Below are 8,540 nucleotides of genomic sequence, written 5' to 3'. Positions count from 1 at the left end.
GATGCTTTAAGGTCATGCCAGTATTTGTTCAATTCCTGGCTTGCCTTAAGATTTGCTGTCGCTTGACCCATCATCTGTGTCATCCTCTGTCTGTGGCCTAACACATAGTCCCCCACTTGGTTGGCAGGACCTGGAGGGGTGGCATCCAAACCTCTGATTAAGGCAAGTGGCCCCCTCACTGGATGTCCAAAGAGTAACTCAAAGGGGCTGAAACCAACACCCTCTTGAGGCACCTCTCTGTAAACAAACAGCAGACATGGTAGGAATAAGATCCCATTTCCTTGTTAGGGGCTCTTCCAAAGCACCTAGCATGCCCTTGAGAGTTTTATTAAATCTCTCGACCAGACCATTGGTCTGGGGATGGTAAGAGGTGGAGAAGTTGTAGATAACTCTGCACTCTTTCCACATTGTTTTCATGTAACTCGACATGAAGTTGGATCCTCTGTCAGAGACAACCACCTTAGGGAATCCAACCCTGGTGAAAATGCCCAGGAGGGCCCTGGCAACCACCCTGGCAGTAACAGTCCGAAGGGGTATAGCCCCAGGGTACCTGGTGGCATGATCTACCAAGACCAGGATGAACCGATGTCCACCTGAAGTGGGAGGGTCAAGGGGACCGACAATGTCGATGTCCACCCTCTCAAATGGTGTGCCAACTACTGGCAATGGCTGCACTGGGGCCATGACACTGCTTCCAGCCTTGCCAGACAACTGACAAGCTGGGCAGGTCCTGCAGTGGGACTCCACTTCTACTCCCATCCGGGGCCAGTACAAATGGGCATAGAGCCTCTGCTTAGTCTTCTTGGTACCAAGATTACCAGCCAATGGCACCTCATGCACCAATTGCAGTAGGAATGGCCTGTAACCCTGGGGTACCACCAACCTCTTGAGGGTACCAGGTTCAGGCTTAGTAGGCTCACTAACAAGGAGCACACCCTCCCAATATATCCAGAATATTCTAGGCACTTCTCCCTGTGCCTGGGATAGGGCCCGTTTCCTCAGACCCTCGAGAGAGTGGCACTCTCTCTAACCCTTAGAGAAGTCTGCCCGGGAGAGTCCACCTTCAGCCAACAGGCAATGTAGGTCGGGGTGGTCCTCTAAGTTGAGCACCTCTCCCGCAGGAGGCTCTTCAGCCTCGTCTCCCTCAGGAGTCGAGGTTGGGTTTACCACTGGGCCCAGCCCATCCAGAGCATGAATCCCAGTGGGTGCTGCTGAAGCAGAAGGAAGAGAAGAGGCCCCCCTTCGCAGAGGTGGCCTTCTTGGACCTCCTTCTTCGTGCGTTGGGTTTAAGCGTCGGTGGGGGTACCGGACTTGCAGCCGGACCCGGTTTGACCTGTGATCGGGTGACCCCCACAGCAGCTATGGGTAGACCATTCGTGATCATCCCCATTTCTACCAAATCATTTCCTAACAAAATGTTAGCAGGCACGTTGTCCTGAACCAGGACAGAAAGCTTTGCTGTCTTGTCTCCAATCGTAATGTTGACTAAGGTTACAGGTGATGATTTGGGAGGCCCACCAACTTACCTGGTGGTTCTCAGAGTAGCACCTACCTAGTCCTCTGACTTAAGCAGGGTCCTGTCCACCACCGTCATGCTTGCCCCAGTGTCTCTCAAACCAGTAGAAGGCTGGCCATTCAGGAGGACACTTCTCAAAAACCTACTGGTGTTCTGTGGGATTGTCACCAGTACTTCTGCGTACTGGTCCCAGGCCCCAAGGGACACTAGGGAAATCTCTACAGGAGCACCAAATGTGAGTCCTGAAGAGGAGGGGAGGACAGTGGCCTTCACCTCAGGCATGGAGTAAGGGTAGGACAGGCTGACAGCCTGGACTCCAAGTGCCTTACCTTTACACTTGGGGTCACCCTTCTTGTGGTCCAGAGCCCCAAAGCCCCAACAGGTGCCAGGAATGCTGGGTACGGTACTGGAACCAATGGGAGCCGGCTTTGCAGCAGGTGGATCACTACTCTTATTCCCACCCACAGAGGACCTATCTCCACTAGATGTTTGGGTTTTAGGAGAGGAAGGTTTTGGTTTACTTGACTGTGATTGCTTCTGGGCCCCCTGTGCCTTCTCAGAGGTCCCCTTTTCTTTGACCTTCCCACTGGAGTCCTTAGGGGACACCCGGTGGGAGACCCAGTTGTCAGCCAGCCTGGCCAGCTTAAAGGGATCTAAAATGTTCTGGTCAGCAACATATTGATGCAGCTCTGGTGAACAGGCTTCAGAAAAATGTTCAAAAACCAGCAGGTGAGACAATTCAACAAAAGATTTCACCTTGTATCCATCAATCCAACCCATCACGTTCACATGCGCAGCACTCACCCAGTCAATTCAAGACACATTCTCTCTTTTCTTAAATTCCCTGACCCTTTTAAGGTATTGGGTAGGTGTCTTGCCAAACTTGGCAATCAAAGCAGATTTCATGCACTCATACTGACCCCTTTCTTCCACACTCAGTTTCAGAATATAGTCATATCCAGTCTGAGGCACTCTGCTTAACAAACACTTATCCCCATCTCTTTTATCAACATCATGGATTCCACAAGCCATCTCAAATGTTTCAATCCATTGGAGGAAATCAGAACCCTCCGCATACACACCAACCAAATCTTTCATAAACGTGGTGTCAGGGGACCTGACACACTCAACTGGTTTCGCTGAAGTCTCCACTCTAGCTTTTTCTAGCTGGATTTTCTGACATTCAGTGCCCTTGTTTTTAAGTTCAAGATCCTTGTCTTTGAGTATCACTTGCTGTGCTAACTGCTCTTAAGTTCAGGTTCAGTTTCCAAATTTCTATATTCAAAGGCCAATTTCAACTTTAATAATTCAAGTTCCAAGGAATTCCCTGAAGAAACATTGCTGGAGGTCAGAACCGAGGCAACAGGAATGGTTGCATTCCCAGAATCAGATTCAACAACAGCCCCAGGGGAAGGTTCCTCATTGGTTGCACCCCCCCCTTCATTAGGAGCTTCACAATCATTCTGGTAGTCCACCAGGGAAGCCATCAGCTCAGCCCTAGACTTATCCTCAAAGTCTAACTCTGTGGCTTCACAAGCACTCTGCAGAGCCTCTAAACTCACCCTAGTTAATTTACCATTCGCAATAGACTCCATTGCTTGTAATGTAGTTATCTTGTACACAACTAAACCTCAATTTAACAAAGTGTAGATATTTTATAAGTGGCCAGGTTACACGCTGCTTCTTAAAACCATAAGCATCACACCGCTGCCACCAGTGTAAAGACTGGAGGGGGGGTTATCTGTACTCCTGCTCTGTATATGGCAGAGTCGAAGCACAGAGCACCCCAGCCAAGATTCTCTATCGTTGGAGGCAATGGACGAGCAATCAAGGCTTAGCTCTCAGGGGGTGATGGGGGCTGGTTCTTAAGTACAGTGTAGTCCCCAAGCACCCACAAAAGAATGTCCACACACTATGTTAGTGAAAACACAGTCTTTATATAAATAAGGTTCACATTATGTACACAATCACAATAACACACTTTATACTCTGGCAATACCATAACAGCAAATATATATATATGTCTACGTAGTACCACTCTTAACTATCGATTCCTTTGAAATGCATCAACTGCTAACAGTTCAAAATGGCATACGAATCACATTATTAGATGAATCAACGATAAGACCACAGAAAGAATGCAAGTTAAATCAAGCAACAGAATACTGACTCCCGTTACCTAGAGACAGTTCTGTGCAAGGATCCCCCCACCTGGGCAAACTGTAAATAAAGCGTATTGACAAGCCCAGTCCAAGTTGCTCAATATAGTCTCGAGTACTTCTAAAAGGTTCCATGAATTCAAAGTACCTGGTTTCGGGGAGTTCTTCGGTGAGTCGTCGACAGGCCCTTCTTGAGTGCACTACCTTTCAGTCAGGAGCCACGGGTCAGTGAAGAAAAGGGTGAACACTGTCGTTGGGGAAGCAGCTTAGGTTCTTTCTGTGCTCATTGATGATCGGTTGAAAATGTCCTGCAAGCTGAGGCGTGCGGTGCACCTCGATGACGAGTGTTCATTGCCGCGACGAGTCAATGAAGAACGTTGGCCCAGCAAGGGCGTCAAGTCGTCAGCATCTCTATGGTCTTTGGGTGGCGGGAAACCCACAGGTGGATTCTACTCGGTCGTCGCCGGCCTTGACTTTCTCCGGCAGGATGAAAGCAGTCGATGAGGATGAGCAAGGGAGTCGTTTTCAATGTTCTTGAGCAAGGGAGCACTGCGGCCCCAGTCGGCGACGGCAGTCATCGACGGTGATAGACTTTACTGTCTAGGCGATTCTCTACGTGATTCCGCAGTGGTCCCCGTCTCTGGTCAGCAGCCTTTCGAGGGTCTGACGTCCAGGGAGTTTTGGCAAAGATCAGCTGGTTCACAATAGTCCCTCTTAGCTCGGGGAGAGGTCTCCTAGCAAGGTCCTCTCTTGGATCAGTTCCTTGACAGTCACGCAGCTTTCAGATTAGCGAAGGACAGCAGCAGTTCTTCTTCCAGTGCGCTTCAAGGTTAAGCATCAGTTTCGACTTCAGCTTCTGAACGATTTCTAGCAGTAAGTGGCCCCCAGATATACTGTTCTGTCTCTCATTCACTCTGCTGGGTCACACTCAGGCAACCAATCACTCAGAAGGGCAGTAAGGCAGCCAATCATGCTCACAGTGCATTCAGGCCATTATTCTCCATCTATACACTCAAAACACGGAATGTGGATTCGGACAAGCACTCTGCCATTCAGCACTCCACACTGCATTCATACCAGTTTCGGGCAGGGCTGTCTCAGTCATTGTGTCAAACACCAGATACTAGCTTCCCATAACATGAAATGCAGATTGTTCACACACTCCATTCACCCAGATCCCACCCCACGGGCGTACCTACAACATACAGTCATTGGTAAGGCTCCCGCCGGTCTGGCCTGGACTTCCACACACTACCATATGTGGAACTTCCATTCAAAAGCCAGTCAGGGAGAAGGGACAGAGTCAGGGCTTCCCGGGACTTCGGGAAATACAAGGTAACGGACAATAGAAAGCAAGAGGCCACAGGGGCCATCTTGTTTCCTATCAGAAACCAACTGATTTCAATGGCAGGGCCTGGGTATCCCAAATTGGAGGATATTCAGAGCACCTGTCAAATTCAGCATGGAGCAACTACCAGCCTATACCCTGCTCTCTGGGCCACACACATGTGCCCAAGAACAAACTCTAGGGGCACAGGTTTGTACCCCCGACCCATGGGTGCCATAAGGGTATCCCAAGGGTCTGTACACCAAACCAAAAAGAGGAAGAGCTGCACTGCCAGGAGTCCCACATGGAATCCTGGTCAGAACACAATACATAACATACATGGTAAAGGACTACAGAACAAGGATAGGGAGGCCATGTCCCTCCAATGCATTTCCAGCATCACAATCACTCTCTTCATTATGACAAGGCATGTATCCATTATTTTGGATAAGACGCTCTTAATGTTTCAATGATAAGGTGTGAAAGGGGGCATTATTTGATTCTGAAAGCACCCACAAGGCACCAATTAGTAGCCCAAACCTATGCCTTCTTCCACGACAGTTGAAATATGTCACACAAAAACGTTTTTAACGATCGCCCTTATTTTCGTATGTTCTTTTTGTACACACCAAAAAGCTTTCCATTTTTTGTAGAATGTCTCATTTTTCTCACATCCTACATGAACCATGTCTAAGACAAACAATAAAAAAGGTTACCCATCCACACATTTCTTGTTGTGCGTCTCAGTCAAGAAACCGAGAGGCCATTTTTTGTAGCCTTTCGCTGAATTGCATTCTGATATTTAGAGTCTTCCATTCAAGATGGGGGAAAATAATGCCACAAATGTACTCGTTTTGCTCAAAATAGTTCTATATGAATTTGTAGATTTGTCACAGTACTTAATTATGATGTATGTACTTTTCAACTCCTCTTTATAAAACAGAGCATTGCTGAAAGCCGAACATGGGAATGTGTCATGGAAAGGACAAAAGGACAAGTGATTTCCTAGGTATGTGTGAAAATATGTTGCTATCCTGGAAATGGAATAGTTTGTGGCTATTTGCAGATGTTAACATTTGAAGACCTGAAAAACTGTTTACTCTCTCAGCCACACGATCTCCCTGGCAAATATATTCGACTTCGATAACACTAAGTCAATCAAGCAATAGAAGCCTAATTCATAGCATGATGTCCTTAAACATGCGGTCACAGGAGCAGACATTCTTTAGGTATTTAGCTTAATTCTATTAACAGTCAAAATAATTCTCATTTGTAGCTTCTGGATTAGAATAGAGCTGGCAGGATAGCTCAGAGGCAACAGGTTTGTCTTGGAAGCAGGTGTAGCCATGGCCCCACAGGGCCTGGTTAGTGTGGTTACATGCTAGTCTTTTATTCTCGGCAGATTAAATAACTCCTTGCCTGTATAGGCCGGAGGTGGAGCTGCCGGAAAGGGAGAGGCCCAGCGCCAAAACCCACAATGTGAAAAGAGTGGAGTGCAAACCAGAGAGGCACTCCCTCAGGACAATGAAAAGAGCAGATGTGCTCCCACAGAGATCTGTGGCATGAAGCCACGCCACAAGGAAAAGGACACCCACTCTCTCCTTGCTCTTCTCTCTGTCTCATTGGAATCAAAAATGCAGGAGGGGGGATTTGTGGGGTGAAATCTAGCCCCTAAAGGCAAGAAAGAAAGGAGGACAGAGTCATGCGTGAATGCTTACTGAAATATAAGGCCAGCACAGAAATGATGTTGGACGTAAGGCCTATGGAATCTAAATTATAAAGGAAAGAAAGTGGGCCTAAAATCATAAGCACGAACATCTGCGCAATACATTTCAGGAACGAAAAGAAAGACATGTGAAACAGCAGTGCGTACAGTATCTTCAATGAAAGACCAGATTGTGCTCCAAGCTGCTAAAGTGAAACAGAGCCCATTAAATGGAAAATAAATAAAATGTCATTTTTCTTTTTCCATCATCCAAATTGACAGTATGCTAATTGAAATGCTCACCATACTTTCACAGTGTGAACATGGTATTGTCATATAACAGCCTTTTACATCTAGGCATTTAGAAGTGACACTCATGTATGTTGAAACTATAAAAGCCTTATAAGATGAGGTGTAAAATTGAAATTATGTGCAAGTTTAAAGGCTATTTGCCGCAGGGTACATGGATGGTTATTTCTCCAACATGAAACTAAGCTCCAGGAACTACCCTCTGCTATCCTGAAGACAGGCCTAGTTGTCATCATCAATCAGAGCTATTACTTAAAAATACAAGAAAGAATTACATGGCTTAGATTGGAAACCCGGTGAAGATCAGATAAGCCATGTCTGTTCTGGCAGCAGGAGTGACCTCCAGGTCACACGTCCCATAGAAAGTCCATGAGTGTGGCTAACAGGCTTCTCTGCATAGCCACATGCCTACAGAGAAAGGAAACCTAAAAAAAGCTGGGAGCAGGAGTGAAAGAGACCTGTGAAACTGCAGTATGTGTAAAGGAAAGAAATACATTTTATCCCATACAAAGGGCAGCATACGTGTCACAATGGTCATTCCAGACTTTTATTAAAGGTGACAGTCACCACCCCCTGTAACCATGCTAAATCGATATTGGTGTGATAAACATAACTAAAGTTATTAAGGAAAATGTGATTTTGCCCTTCCCTTGTTTCCGAGAGTGGTGAAAGTTGGTATGCGCGTGCAGGTCATAATTAACATGGAAATGGTAAAGTTGCATATTTATCACTGATATGGCTCCTGGGTAAATGAAGAAAAACTGTATCGCTGCATAGGAAGGGCGTGCAGATTTTAGACTAGTCTTATCTGATTCGCCTTAAAATCTAGTTCTCAAAATGCATACATGTAAAGATTTGAAAATGTAGGGTACTTGCCATGTTGAGAGATTTTTGTGTCAAAACATGACCGAGCCCGTCTGTCAAAGTGGGATGATGAAGCTTTCTGCTCCCACAGCTAACCCAAATCACTCCCCCGCCCCCTTGTCCAATTAGCACACAGGTGGGTAGTGAAAACCAGCCAATCCCTTTTACGACAATCATGACAAGTTAGTGACGTCACTTGCTCTATAAATAAACCAGTTTGCCTTAGAGTTGGACTTCTTCCAATAATACCGAATAATATTGAAATCTGGCAAACAACATCCCAGCAGAGAGGCCTAAAGCTTACATTAGAGACAGGAACCAGGAGATATAGAAGCTGATTGGGAACCATTGGAGGACTCAGAGGAGAACCTTGACAGACCCCCTTTCTGTCCCAGCAGTGCCCTGATGCGTAGTTCTAGCCCTCTCCTGTAAGTAAGACCACCCCTAAGCCATAGATTGTGTAGGCCCTATATTGTTCCAGCATTGTTTTAGTCATTTTCCAATAGAAAAATATCCTGTTTGTCTGTGTAGATCCCTGCATATTTCATTAAAGTAAATTAATGAATTCCCCTATAGAAATCACTGGTGGTGTTTTTTGGCATTCGAAACTAACAAACCTTTCCCAGTATGTTGTGAGTCGGTATAGACCTAAGGATTTGC

Source organism: Ambystoma mexicanum, chromosome 3q, assembly GCF_040938575.1.
Source record: "Ambystoma mexicanum isolate Mex_15411 chromosome 3q, UKY_AmexF1_1, whole genome shotgun sequence".
NCBI lineage: Eukaryota > Metazoa > Chordata > Amphibia > Caudata > Ambystomatidae > Ambystoma > Ambystoma mexicanum.
The sequence above is the reverse complement of the archived record's forward strand: the minus strand, read 5'-3'. Positions refer to the sequence as shown.